A 16,266-nucleotide genomic window follows, 5' to 3' on the forward strand; every position below is an offset into this window, starting at 1 on the left:
ATCATCGGTATTAGGTAGGACCTAAATACCCTTTAGGTAAAATAGCATAAAACAATATAGACCCTGACTCTCCATTATGGAGAATGGAGATCATCCTATCTCCAATTCTTGCGCTTCGCTTCCTTTTGCTTCCAAGAACCTCCTTACGACTGTCCATACATTTTGTCCATTCTTTGATTGTCATGTCTCCACTTCTTTTAGAAATCCGATATGGACAGTTGAGATTCGTAGGATGACCCGGTTGTATGTTCAAAACATTAAGGCAACCATGCTGATACATCAGATGAGGCAAACAATCATTCGGGATTATCTGTTGAAAAACATAGTAATAACTTCATAGTTAGATGCACTAGTTTTAAAAGTATGCAAAAGATGCACGGATGTCCTAATAGTAAAAAATCTTACCAGGGTATCTCCACGGTAGTTACCGTAGTTCAACACGTGCACTAGTGGCACGTATTGACCATAATGTTGAGGAGCTCGATTGTAGATATTGTAATTCTCAAGATCAGTACAAAATGCGATCAGATGATTTTCCTCCTGATAAGTTAATTCGGAGCCATCGGTGTAGTGGGTTTTGTCTACCATCTTCCGCACATTCTTTGAAGAATGAAAATAAGCTGTCAATGGAAATAAGCTGTCAACTATTTTGGAATAAACAATATAAATTACTTAATAACTATGTTTGAGAAGCTCACATAGGGGAAGAATTGGAAGTGTATCAACAAGGACCCAAATGTCCATATTGTCTTGCTCGATTTTTGGATCACCAAGATCCATGGCGACAAGCATACCCTCATCAAAACCATACATCTTGCAAAGTGCTTCCCAATTTTTGCAACCAAAATGGGTTACACTCTCAGAATTGTACAGCTTTACTTCAAAATCCACACCATGATGCGTCCTTAGGTGAATTTTCTTTGTTTCCATACTTTCATGGTCTTCAAAACCCATCCTCTCCAAGACATAGCATCTTGCATAGCATGGGATAAGCTAGTCGAATTAGAAAAGATGAAAAGTACACGTTGAAATAGTTGAAGTTGTGCTTAATTACGAAAAAAACTCTTGTCGTCGTTGCGTACCGTTTCAACATCGAAGGTCTCCTTGAGCTTAATGCTGAAGCGCGGATCTTCATCCAGCTCAAGGAACCTGTCGCACATACCTCGGTCGTCGTGCACCAGTCGCACTCCCCGGGGCGGTTTTCATCGTTCGAGTACGACATTTTCTATGTTCATAATTCAAATATTAAACTTGTACAATTAAATATATGTACTAAAAAACCTAAATTAGATCATTATTATTCATCACGGGTTGACTATCGGTCTGTCGAGCCTTTTCTTGAAAACTCTCAGCTCACGTGGTGTACATATTCGACCGTCGGTGATGGTAGCTCCTCCTTTCATTCCCGAGTGCATTACACCAAATTGTCTAGCACACGGGAATGAAGGAGAAGCTACCCCCACGACAACAGTCGGGATTCTTCGTCCTCTCATATATATATGGTTGGAGACTCTCCCTCACTGGTTCCTCTCTGACATTTGCGACCGCCGGTGATGGTAGCTCCTCCTTTCGTTCCCGAGTGCATTACACCAAATTGTGTCTAGCACACGAGAACGAAAGAGAAGCTACCCCCACGACAACAGTCGGGATTCTTTGTCCTCTCATATAGGTGGAGACTCGACAGACTTAAAGTCAACCCGAGGACTCATATTATAGGACTCATATTGACATGAAGATTTGGCTGGTCTCACCTCGAGGTCGGAGGGGGGTCAGTGACGGGGACGACGGCGCGGATGATGGAGGGGGTCCTAGATTTCTGCATCGTGCTCTCCAATTTTAGCATTCAAAGTAGGAGTACTTTTCCAATTTGAGCATTCAATAAGCAAAACCAAATCGTAAAATAAAGTAGTATTCAAATTAGCATGCATTCAATTATAAGCAAAACTACATCATCTCTTGTGTCCGTACATCGTCAAATATTATCACTAATACTCCTTGAATACTATCATACATATAGCATCGCTAATACAGCTAGAACCGTAGCGCCCGACGGGTATCATTGCGGGCGGTGGACACCCAAAGAGAAGGAACCATCACAGGATCATAGCTCCAGTGAGATCCCTGAAGAACCTGCCAGGTATTGTCGAACCTGCCCTCCAACGCAACCATGTGGCGACGGACGTGCTCATCCTCCTCGCTGACACAATGACGTACCACCTCCGCGGTGTCCGGAAGCCTCAGCACCGTCACTGGCCCACGCGACCGCCACCAAACAAGGATCGGGTCAACAACGGGCTAGCTCCTCACCAACCTACGGCCCCCGGAAGGTAGCACCTCCCAATACCAGCCCGGCGGAGCCCATTCCCGGACATGGCCCCTCTGATCAAGCCGGCCTCCTCCGCCGAGTCGACGACGAGGATGCGGGATAGGCATCGTCAACATCGATGCGGGATTAATTGCTTGAACTAAAAAAATAAGCTAGTTCTATTAATTTTCTCGCTAAAAATAAACTACTTCTATATATAGTAAAATAAAGTAGTTTTATTAAATCAACTAGTTCAACTACTAAGCACTTACTATAAATAAATAAAATAAAGTAGTACTTACTAAAATAAACTACTTCTATATATAGTAAAATCTAATAAAGTAGTTTTATTAAATCAACTAGTTCAACTACTAAGCACTAACCTAAAATCGATATCTACTAACCTAAATAAAAAATAAATACATATATGAAAAAATATATATATACAAAAAATGCTATGAACATTATATTCATACATACATAGCCACATCCATTCATCATATAGCTACCACATTATTCATACAAAAAATGCAATGAACAAAAAAATAATACAGATTATATAAAAAAGCACTGAACAGAGCTGTGGTGGCGGCGGCTCACATCGTGGGCGGCCGGCGAGGGCGACAGCGGGGGCGTTGAGGGCGTCGGCGACGGCCACGGTGGGGGGCGCGGGCCGGGGCAGGGGCGTGGCTGGCGACGGTGGGGGCAGGTCGTGGCGCAGGAGGGCACGGCCGTGCACGCTCGGGGGTGGCGAAGGGCGACGGCGTGGGCGGCAAATGGCGTCGGCGTGGGCACGGGCGACGGCGACGGCGGCGGGGCAGCCTGTCGACGCGTCGGGGGCAACTGCCGATGGAAATCTGAAAATTTCCTAAGTGTTGGCTTATATAGCAAAGGCTTTGGTCCTGGTTCGTCGCACCAACCGGGACCAATGCGCCCTTTAGTCCCGGTTGGTGCCACCAACCCTGGACCAAAGGTCTCTTTTCAGCAGCCCAAAGGGCGGGAAGTAGAGGGCTTTGGTCCCGGTTGGTGGCACCAACCGTGACTAAAGGGGGGGCATTGGTACCGGTTGGTGCCACGAACCGGGACCAAAGGTGTGCACTGGTCCCGGTTCGTGGCACCAACCGGGACCAATGTCATGCTGCCAAAGCCGCGGTGTGGTGGGATGTTTAGTCCCACCTCGCTAGCCGAGGAGCGGCAGGACCGGTTTATAAGCCCTGCCCCGCCAGCTCCATTGAGCTCCTCTCAACTGCAGGCCTCTGGGCCTAATCTCGCACTCCTATGCATGTGGGCCTGCTGGGCCTTCTGCGGGCCTGAATCCTGGCCCATGGATGGGTTTCTAGTCGTATTCAGGCCGTGGTGGCCTAGTAGGTGGCATTTTTTAATTTTTCTTTTAGTTTTTTTTTCTTTTTTTGCTTCATTTATTTTATTTTGTTTCTACTTACAACAAAATACTTACTATTGCTATTTTATTTATTTTAGGAAAATTCTTTTTGCTTATAATGTTTTGAACTGAAAATACTTTGGTAATTTTAGGTCCATAAATTTTATTTATGTTATTAAAGTTTATTTTATTTTGTTTCTACTTATATATTTTATTAATTAAAGTTTATTTTATTTTATTTGGTTTCTACTTACATCATCAATTTTCATCCCTTTCTGACTTCATTTGTTATTTTCCATGCATTTACTGATTATTTTGAGCTATAAGACCCTGAAATTGAAAAGCATTTCAAATGAACTCTGAAAAGGTTGGAAGTTGGCATGGTATCATCATTTCATCCACATAGCATGTGCAAGAAAGTTGAGAGGGTTACGGCAAAAACTGGATGCACTTCGTGTACAAAACGGACAATCTCTTTCGAAGTATCGGGATTTCATACGGAAACTCGTCTGTTACAAAGGGATTTCATTTTTTAAAACTTATTTGACCTCCTGACTTTTTGTGTGTTCAAAATGCACCATTCAAAGCAACATCATCAATTTTCAACCCTTTCTGACTTCATTTGTTATTTTTCATGCATTTACTGATTATTTTGAGCTATAAGACCCTGAAATTGAAAAGCAGTTCAAATCAAGTCTAAAAAGGTTGAAAGTTGGCATGGTATCATCATTTCATCCACATAGCATGTGCAAGAAAGTTGAGAGGGTTACGGCAAAAACTGGATGCCCTTCGTGTACAAAACGGACAATCTCTTTCGAAGTATCAGGATTTCATACGGAAACTCGTCTGTTACAAAGGGATTTCATTTTTTAAAACTTATTTGAACTCCTGACTTTTTGTGTGTTGAAAATGCACCATTCAAAGCCACATCATCAATTTTCAACCCTTTCTGACTTCATTTGTTATTTTTCATGCATTTACTGATTATTTTGAGCTAGAAGACCCTGAAATTGAAAAACAGTTCAAATGAACTCTGAAAAGGTTGAAAATTGGCATGGTATCAGCATTTCATCCACATAGCATGTGTAAGAAAGTTGAGAGGGTTACGGCAAAAACTGGATGCACTTCATGTACAAAACAGACAATCTCTTTCGAAGTATCAGGATTTCATGCGGAAACTTGTCTGTTACAACAGGCATTTCAAATGAACTACGAAAATGTTGAAAGTTGGCGTGGTATCATCATAATAGTTGTGGAGAAAGTCTTCACTTTTTCTTTGCTTGTGTCCTTTCTTTATTGCGCCGTAACCATGGATAATCTTCATCATTTATCAGGATGCTTGGGTCAGCCTTAACTTTGAAGGGAGGAATTTCATGAAACTATTCATAATCTTCGGACATATCTGTCTTGCCCTCTACTCCCACGATGTCCCTTTTTCCTGAAAGAACTATGTGGCGCTTTGGATCATCGTATGATGTATTCGCTTCCTTATCTTTTCTTTTTCTCGGTTTGGTAGACATGTCCTTCACATAGATAACCTGTGCCACATCATTAGCTAGGACGAACGGTTCGTCAGTGTACCCAGGATTGTTCAGATCCACTGTTGTCATTCCGTACTGTGGGTCTACCTGTACCCCGCCTCCTGACAGATTGACAAATTTGCATTTAAACAAAGGGACCTTAAAATCTACTCCGTAGTCAAGTTCCCATATGTCCACTATGTAACCATAATATGTGTCCTTTCCCCTCTCGGTTGCTGCATCAAAGCGGACACCGCTGTTTTGGTTGGTGCTCTTTTGATCTTGGGCGATCATGTAAAATGTATTCCCATTTATCGTGTATCCTTTGTAAGTCAATACAGTCGAAGATGGTCCCCTGGACAACGAGTACAACTCATCACAAACAGTGGTGTCACCTCTGAGACGTGTTTCCAACCAACTGCTGAAAGTCCTAATGTGTTCACATGTAATCCAGTCATCGCACTGCTCCGGGTGTTTGGAGCGCAGATTGTTCTTGTGTTCATCGACATACGGGGTCACCAAGGTAGAATTCTGTAGAACTGTGTAGTGTGCTTGAGACCAAGAATATCCGTCCCTGCATATTATTGAGTCCCCTCCAAGCGTGCCTTTTCTAGTTAGTCTCCCCTCATAACGTGATTTAGAGAGACCTATCTTCTTAAGGCCAGGAATGAAGTCAACACAAAACCCAATGACAGCCTCTGTTTGATGGCCCATGGAGATGCTTCCTTCTGGCCTAGAGCGGTTACGGACATATTTCTTTAGGACTCCCATGAAACTCTCAAAGGGGTACATATTGTGTAGAAATATGGGGCCCAGAATGACAATCTCGTCAACTAGATGAACTAGGACATGCGTCATGATATTGAAGAAGGATGGTGAGAACACCAGCTCGAAACTGACAAGACATTGCACCACATTACTCCTTAGCCTTGGTATGATTTCTGGATCGATCACCTTCTGAGAGATTGCATTGAGGAATGCACATAGCTTCACAATGGCTAATCGGATGTTTTTTGGTAGAAGCCCCCTCAATGCAACCGGAAGCAGTTGAATCATAATCACGTAGCAGTCATGAGACTTTAGGTTCTGGAACTTTTTCTCTGACATATTTATTATTCCCTTTATATTCGACGAGAAGCCAGTCGGGACCTTCATACTAAGCAGGCATTCAAAGAAGATTTCCTTCTCTTCTTTGGTAAGAGCGTAGCTGGCAGGACCTTCATACTACTTTGGAGGCATGCTGTCTTTTTCGTGCAAACGTTGCAGGTCCTCCCGTGCCTCAGCTGTATCTTTTGTCTTCCCATACACGCCCAAGAAGCCTAGCAAGTTCACACAAAGGTTCTTCGTCACGTGCATCACGTCATCGAAGAGCGGACCTCTACGTCTTTCCAGTAGGGTAGGTCCCAAAATATAGATTTCTTCTTCCACATGGGTGTGTGTCCCTCAGCGTCACTCGGAACAGCTAGTCCGCCGGGACCCTTTCCAAAGATTACGCGTAAATCATTGACCATAGCAAGTACGTGATCACCGGTACGCATGGCGGGCTTCTTTCGGTGATCTGCCTCTCCTTTGAAATGCTTGCCTTTCTTTCGACATTGATGGTTCGTCGGAAGAAATCGACGATGGCCCAGGTACACATTCTTCCTGCATTTGTCCGGTTATATACTTTCGGTGTCATCTAAACAGTGCGTGCATGCATGGTATCCCTTGTTTGTCTGTCCTGAAAGGTTACTGAGAGCGGGCCAATCGTTGATGGTTACAAACAGCAACGGATGCAGGTCAAACTCCTCATTTCTGTGCTCATCCCACGCACGTACACCATTTCCATTCCATAGCTGTAAAAGCTCTTCAACTAATGGCCTTAGGTACACATCAATGTCGTTGCCGGGTTGCTTAGGGCATTGGATGAGAACTGGCATCATAATGAACTTCCGCTTCATGCACATCCAAGGAGGAAGGTTATACATACATAGAGTCACGGGCCAGGTGTTATGATTTCTACTCTGCTCCCCGAAAGGATTAATGCCATCTGCACTTAAACCAAACCATACATTCCTTGGGTCACGTGCAAACTCAACCCAGTACTCTCTCTTGATATTTCTCCACTGCGATCCATCAGCGGGTGCTCTCAACTTCCCGTCTTTCTTATGGTCCTCACTGTGCCATCACATCAACTTGGCATGCTCTTTGTTTCTGAACAGTCGTTTCAACCGTGGTATTATAGGAGCATACCACATCACCTTCGCAGGAACCCTCTTCCTGTGGGGCTCGCCATCAACATCACCAGGGTCATCTCGTCTAATCTTATACCGCAATGCACTGCATACCGGGCATAAGTTCAAATCCCCGTATGCAACGTGGTAGAGGATGCAGTCATTAGGGCATGCATGTATCTTCTGCACCTCCAATCCTAGAGGGCATACGGCCTTCTTTGCTGCGTATGTACTGTCGGGCAATTCGTTATCCTTTGGAAGCTTCTTCTTCAATATTTTTAGTAGCTTCTCAAATCCTTTGTCAGGCACATCATTCTCTTCCTTCCACTACAGCAATTCCAGTACGGTACCCAGCTTTGTGTTGCCATCTTCGCAATTGGGGTACAACCCTTTTTTGTGATCCTCTAACATGTGATCGAACTTAAGCTTATCCTTTTGACTTTTGCATTGCGTCCTTGCATCGACAATGACCCGGCGGAGATCATCATCATCGGGCACATCATCTGGTTCATCTTGATCTTCGGCAGCTTCCCCCGTTGCAGCATCATCGGGCACATCGTCTGGTTCCTCTTGATCTTCAGCAGCTCCCCCCGTTGCAGCATCACTGTATTCAGGGGGCACATAGTTGTCATAGTCCTCTTCTTCTGCACCGTCTTCCATCATAACCCCTATTTCTCCGTGCCTCGTCCAAACATTATAGTGTGGCATGAAACTCTTGTAAAGCAGGTGGGTGTGAAGGATTTTCCGGTCAGAGTAAGACTTTGTATTCCCACATTTAGGGCATGGACAACACATAAAACCATTCTGCTTGTTTGCCTCAGCCACTTCGAGAAAATTAAGCACGCCCTTAATGTACTCGGAGGTGTGTCTGTCACCATACAACCATTACCGGTTCATTTGCATGCATTATATATAATTATGTGTGTCAGAAGTAAGAAAATCAGACAAGTATCTATCTAAAGTAAGAAAATCAGACAAGTATCTATCTAAAGTAAGAAAATCAGAAAGAAGATAAGAATAAGAGGCTCACCACGGTGGTGCCGGCGACGAGATCGGCGCGGGCGATCAACGTCGGTGAAAATGGGGACGGGGCGTGACGGACCGCTAAATCTAGACAAATCTTAGGAAAAATGGAGCTCCGAGGTCGAGCTTCGAGAGGAGAAAGCTTAACTAGTGTGGCTCGGGCATTTCATAGAACACCTCATGTGCGTAGGAGGTGAGCTAGAGCACCCAAATGCCCTCCCCTCGCAGGCCAGAAAAAACAAAGCACTGTGGAGTGATGTGCCGCGGCGATGGGTATATATAGGCAACTTATTTGTCCCGGTTCGTGGCAGGAACCGGGACTAAAGCCCCCCCTTCTGTACCGGTTCAAGGCACAAACCGGTACCAATGGTTGTGGGCCAGGAGCACGGCCCATTGGTCCCGGTTCGTGCCTAGAACCGGGACAAATGGATCCAAACGAACCGGGACCAATGCCCACGAGGCCCCGGCCGGCCCCCTGGGCTCATGAACCGGGTCTAATGCCCCCCACGGGTCCCGGTTCATGAAGAACCGGGACTAATGGGCTGGCCAGGCCCGAACCAAAGCCCTGTTTTCTACTAGTGATACAATCCACCAGGAGTTTCTTTTGAAGAACATCATAATAACAAACTTAATTAGCAAAATGTAGTTTAGCTTAAGAAGAATATATGCAAAAGTCTCAACACGATGGAATATATGGAAAAATCTTACCATGATATCTCAAGGGATGTTACCGTAGTTCAACACGTGGACTAGTGGCACGTATTGAGAATAACTTGGAGGGATATGATAATTCATCTTAAAAGTATCAACATCATTAATCCATGAAACAAAATTATTTATCTCCTCGCAAGTTAGCTCAGATCCAAAAGTGTAGTAGGTTTTGTCTACTACTTTTTGTACATGCTTTGAAGAATGGAAATAAGATGTTAACTATTTTTAAATAAACCATATAAATTACTTAATAAATATGTTTGAGAAACTCACATAGAGGTAGTAGTGGAAGTGTATCAACATCGACCCAAATGTCGATATTATCTTCGTCAATGTCATCTTCAGGATTACCAAGATCAAAGGTGATATGCATACCCTCCTGAAAACCATACGCCTTGCACAGTGCTTCCTAATTTGAACAACCAAAATGTGAGTAGGTCACCGCATTGTATAGCTTTACGGCAGAAGCATAACCATGATGGGTCCTGAGGTGTACTCTCTTTGTCTCCATATTCTCATGATCTTTGAAACCCAGCTTCTCCAAGACATAACGTCTTGCATGGCAGGGGATGCACTAGTCAAATTGTAAAGACAAAAATTACACATTGAAGAAGCAGAAGTCATGCTTAATTACGAAAAATGACTTGTCATTGTTGTGTACCGTTTCAACACTGAAGGCCTCGTCGAGCTTAATACTGAAGCACCGACCGTCTACTAGGTGAGGCCTATCGCACAGACCCCGGTCGTCGCCGGAGTAGCCGCACTCCGGGATCCTATCATCGTCGTCGGACATTTCCTATGTTCATAATTCAAAGATTAAACTTCTAAAATTCAATATATGTACTACAAAAACTAAATTAGATCATTATTACTCATCACGGGTTGACTATTGGTTTGTCAAGTCTTTTCTCGAAAACTCTCAACTCACGTGGTGTATATATTCGACCGTCGGAGATGGTCGCTCCTCCCTTCGTCCCCGAGTGCATTACACCAAAATGTCCAGCACGCGGGAATGAAGGAGAAGCGGCCCCCACAACAACAGTAGGAATTCTTCCTCTCTGACATTTGCGACCATCGGTGATGGAAGCTCCTACTTTTAATTGAAAGTGCATTACACCAAAATTTCTAGCACCTTCAAATGAAGAAGCTTCCCTCGACAATACTTGGGATTCTTATTCTTTCATATATGGTGGAGACTCTCCCTCACTGATTTTTTGACTATCATGTATGGAGCCCTAATAGATTTAAACTCAACCCAAAATGTTGTTTAATTATCTTTCTAGACAATCCGGGCCACTCGATATTTCATGCATGTTCTAGCACAAGTCATGCCAAAATTCATGGAAAAATCCGGCATGACCTTTGCTAAAAAGGACATATCGATCGCCTGAAATTTGTCGGAATGGAATTAATCAACACTCCGGCAAAACATAGGCCACTCGGAGGTGTGATGACCCACAAGTATATGGGATCAATCGTAGTCCTTTCGATAAGTAAGAGTGTCGAATCCAACGAGGATCAAAAGGAAATGACAAGTGGTTTTCAACAAGGTATTCTCTACAAGCACTGAAATTATAAGTAACGAGTAGTTTGATAGCAAGATAATTTGTAACGAGCAAGTAACGGTAACGGCAAATAATATGCAGCATGGTATCCCAATCCTTTTGTGGCAAAGGACGGGCCAAAATGGTCTCTTATGATAAGCAAAGTGTTCTTGAGGGTACACGGGAATTTCATCTTGTCACTTTCATCATTATGATTTGATTCGTGTTCGCTACTTTGATAATTTGATATGTGGGTGGACCAGTGCTTAGGTGTTGTTCTTACTTGAACAAACCTCCTACTTATGATTAACTCCCTCGCAAGCATCCGCAACTACGAGAAAGTTATTAAGATCAAATCTAACCATAGCATTAAACTTTTGGATCCAAATCGGTCCCTTACGAAGTAGCGCATAAAGTAGGGTTTAAGCTTCTGTCACTCTAGCAACCCATCATCTAATAAGTACTCCATGATGCATTCCCTTAGGCCCAAATATGGTGAAGTGTCATGTAGTCGATGTTCACATGACACCACTAAGGGAATCACAACATACATATCATCAAAATATCGAATATATATCAAGTTCACATGATCACTTCCAACAAGATTTCTCCCATGACCTCAAGAACAAAAGTAACAACTCACAAATGATAATCATGCTCAAGATCAGAGGGGTATTAAATATCATAATGGATTTGAACATATAATTTTCCACCAAATAAACCATATAGTAATCAACTACAAGATGTAATCAACACTACTAGTCACCCACAAGCACCAATCTAAGGTTCCGGTACAAAGATTGAACACAAGAGATGAACTAGGGTTTGAGAGGAGATGGTGATGTTGAAGATGTTGATGGAGATTTCTCTCCCCAAGATGGGAGAGTTGTTGGTGATGATGATGACGATGGTTTCCCCCTCTGGGAGGGAAGTTCCCCCGGCAGAATCACTTTGCCGGAGGGCAAAAGTGCTCCTGCCCAAGTTCTGCCTCAAGGCGGCGGCACTTCATCCTGAAAGTCCCCCCTTATTTTTTTTCTAGGTCAAAATGACTTATATACCACAAGAGGGGCACCGGAGGTGGGCCAAGGAGGGCACAACCCACCAGGGCGCGCCCAGATGGGTTGTGCCCACCTGGTGGGGCCCCTCTTGTAGTTATTTGCTCCAATATTCCTCATATATTCCAAAATAATTCTTCGCAAATTTTCAGCTCATTTGGAGATGTGCAGAATATGTAGCTCTGACGTAGCTTTTCCAGGTCCAAAATTCCAGCTGCCGGTATTCTCCCTCTTTGTGTGAACCTTGCGTATTATGAGAGAAAAGGCATTAGAATTACTTCAAAAGGCATTATTATGCATAAAAACATAGTAAATCACAATAGATAAACATGATGCAAAATGGATGTATCAAGGTGTTCCCTGCAAACAATGGCCACTTGGGCAAGCACTAGTAGTACACAATAGTACATCTCACATGTCTAGATCTCCATCATATTTGAAAGACCTACATTGAAAATTTTCTATTCCATGCAAATAATCTACATTCTATTGTACTGAAAAAATATTAAAAACTAGCTTCATCACATTGTCACAGCTACTCATCTACTACTCTACTACATCTATCAAAACATCTACATCATCATTGACATGGGGATTTGGCTGGTCTCACCTCAAGGTCCGAGGTGGTCGGTAACGGGGACGACGGCGGGGATGATGCAGGGGCTCCTTGATTTCTGCAAAAACAAAATATAAACAAAAACATTATTATCCTGATTTTAGGACTTAGTGAAACCCTATAAGCTATCAACTAAACATTATTATGCTTATTCAAAAGACCTACATTTACTAAAAATTTGTAAAACTAGTTTTTTTGTATTAAAATTTTGTATTACTAACCCTAGCAGCTATCCATCCATCCATCTATCCAAAGCATTACTAAAAAACCTAGTTTTATCCATATGTCTATCCATCTGCCTATCCAAGCATCACTATTAGGGAAATATCTAGCAGTAGCAGTAGTGCGGGGGACCATATCTTTCTATCCGTCCATCTACTACTACGGCACTACAGCTAAGGGTAGCAGTAGCGTTGGTTCACCCGCGCTACTGCTATACCTAATTAGCAGTAGTGCTTTATTAAGAACGCGCTACTGGTAGTTACTAGCAGCGCTGCTCTACCCACGCTACTACTATTATTACGTATTCTATTTCTTTTTTATTTTGTCGTATTCATACACCATTATACAAGTTTTAAGACAGTAGCAATTTAGATAATGTTATTACAACATAATAACTTATTACATCACTGGGTGAAAGAACGGTGGATTACTTTCAAGTGGATGGATCCAAAGTGACCAAGTCATGGATTAGCACGCTAATTCAACTTGGTCACTTTGGATCCATCCACTTGAACTAATCTGTGGTTCTTTCACCCAATGATATAATAACTCATCATCATCATCATCATCATCATCATCATATCATTAACAACTTATCATCACAATACATCATTGTCATATAACAACTCCTCATCATCATCATTTTCGTCCATGAGACATCATATAACAACTTGGTCACTAGTCATAATCACAACTCCTCCTCACCATCATCATCAACTCTTAACACTAACTAATTGTTCTTAGTACCTAAGACCTACTCCTCTCTCCTAGGTAAAATACCATAAAATAGATTAATCGGTCTATCTTCATAATGGAGAATGAAGATAAACCTATCTCCAACTTGTGACTTGCGCACATTCGTGTTGTCTCCAATTAGTTGCGTGTGCGCATTCATCACTTTGCTCGTTCTTTGATTTTGAGCCTTCCATCATTTGAAGAAATCGAGTATGTAGTATGGTAAGCCTTCGAAGGAGTTGGTCGTAAGCTAACCATATGCATGTCACCTTCGGTAAACAGCTTGTCATGCACAACCTCCTTCAGGAGCCTCTGTTGAAAAACGTAATAGTAACATATATAGTTAGCAATGTAGTTTACTTAAGAAGAATGTATGCAATGAAGTTACCATCATTGACAAAATCTTACCAAGTTTTTGGCAATTAAGTTACCATCATGCAATTTATGGACAAGTGGCAAGTATCCAGTAAAATTTGGGAGGATAGAGTGATTGGTTTTAAAGGCATCAACATCATCTATGAATGAGACAAGATAACCTTTCTCCTCACAATTAAGCTTAGAGTCATAGTTGTAGTATGTCCTGTCTACAACCTTCCGAGTATTTGTGGAAGATAAAAAACAAGCTGACAATTATAAATAGAGATGTTTAGTACCGATGAACATCAAATATTTTTAAATTAGCAATATAAATTACTTAACTTAACAAATTAGTTTGACAAACTCACATATAGGCAAAACTGGAGGCATATCCACATCCACCCAGATATCGATATTATCATCATCATCTTCTTCGGGGCGAATATCAAATGTAATTTGCATACCCTCGTCAAATCCATATGCCTTGTAGAGAGCTTCCCAATTAGAGCAACCGAAATGGGAGTGATTGACTGCATTGTACAGCTTAACCAGAAACGCGTAACCATGTTTAGTTCTTAAGTGAGCCCTCCTCGTCTCCATATTCTAAGAGTCTTTGAAACCGAGCTTCTCCAATACATATGGTCTTGCATGGCACGGGATGTACTAATCGAATTGAAAAAAAATCTAGAAATTACACGTTGAAGAAAAGAAGAACAAGTGATGATATTAATTATGATGAAATGCTTGACGTTGCGTACCGTACAGACATCAAAGGTATCGTCCAGCTTCACGGTGAAAAACCTATCATTTTGCAGGTGAGGAAACCTGTCGCACAAACCCCAGTCATCATAGTAGTAATCGCACTCTGGGATCCTATCATCATCAGACATCTCCTGTGTTCATAATTCAAAGATTAAACTTATGAATTTCAATATATGTACTACAGAAACTAAATTCGATCATTAATATTCATCACAGGTTGACTTTTGGTCTATCGAGTCTTCCTTGAAAACTCTCATCTCACATGGTGTATATGGTGGGCACTCCCTCTCTAATATATTCGGCCGTCAATGATGGTCTCTCCTCCCTTCTTCCCCGAGTGCCTTACACCAAAATGTCTAGCACACACTAATGAAGGAGAAGCGACCCCCATGACAATAGTCGAGATTCTTCCTCTCTGACATTTGCGACCGTGGGTGATGGTAGCTACTCCTGTCATTCCAAAGTGCATTACACCAAAATGTCTATAACCTTAGAATGAAGAAGAAGCTACCCACACGACAACAGTAGGGATTCTTCGTCCTCTCATATATGGTGGAAACTCTCCCTCACTGATTCCTCTCTGACATTTGTGACCATCGGTGATGGTCGTTCTTCTCTTCCTTCTCATGCATTACCAAAAGGTCTATCACGAGAAAGAAGAGGAAGAGTGACCCCCACGACAATAGTCGGCATTCTTCTTCTCTCATATATGGTGGACACTCCCTCACTGTTTTTTGACTGTCATATATGGAGCCCCAACAGACTTAAAGTCAACCCAAAATGTCATGTAGTGCTCTTTCCAGCAAATCCAACTCACTCGATATTTCCTATATTGTAGCACAAGCCATGCCAAATTCATGGAAAAATCCGGCATGACCTTTGCTAAAAAGGACATATCGAGTGCCTGAAATTTGCCGGAATGGAAATTAATCAACACTCTGGCAAAACATAGGCCAGTCTGAGGTGTTTCCTACAAACGTAGGTCACTTGGGCAAGCACTATTAGTATACAACAGTACATATCATACATCTAAATCTCCATCATATTTGAAAGACCTGCATTGAAAATTTTCTATTCCATGAAAATTGTCACAGCTACTCATCTACTACTGTACTACATCTATCAAAACATCTACATCATCATCGACATGGGGATTTGGCTGGTCTCACCTCGAGGTCGGAGGGGGTCGGTGACGGGGACGACGGCAGGGATGATGCAGGGCTCCTTGATTTATACAAAAACAAGATATAAACAAAACATTATTATCCTCATTTTAGAACTTAGTGAGACCCTATAAGCTATCAACTAAATATTCAATGCCTTGATTTTTTACCTACTGTCTACTTCTTGAACCATAGAACTTTTTCATATAGCATTCTAATACATTTCTATAGAATTTTTTTTACCTATTGTCTACTTCTTGAACCTAAAAGTTTCTATTACTAATTTTTTTACTAAGCCCTAAAAATATGCCCTAAGTTTAGAATATAACAAGTACAGGACATTTTTTAAAATTCTACCAACCAAAAGTTTCCATTACTAAAATTTATAATCAAAAGACCTAAAATTTCCTATTCTATTCAAAACACCAAAAATAGTCAAAAAGAACCTACATTTACTCAAATGACCTAAAAAATTATTTTATTAAAAACCTACATTCTACAATATCTACATTCTAAAACCTACATTTAAATTACTGACATTCTACAAGAATAGAGAGAGAAGGGAGGGAGGGAGGAGGGGTAGGAGGGAGGGAGGAAGGGGAGGAAGGAGGGAGGAGGCGGGATAGAAGAGGGAGGGGATGGAGGAGGGATGGAGGAGG

Source organism: Triticum dicoccoides, chromosome 4A (assembly GCF_002162155.2).
Source record: "Triticum dicoccoides isolate Atlit2015 ecotype Zavitan chromosome 4A, WEW_v2.0, whole genome shotgun sequence".
In the NCBI taxonomy this organism is placed as follows: domain Eukaryota; kingdom Viridiplantae; phylum Streptophyta; class Magnoliopsida; order Poales; family Poaceae; genus Triticum; species Triticum dicoccoides.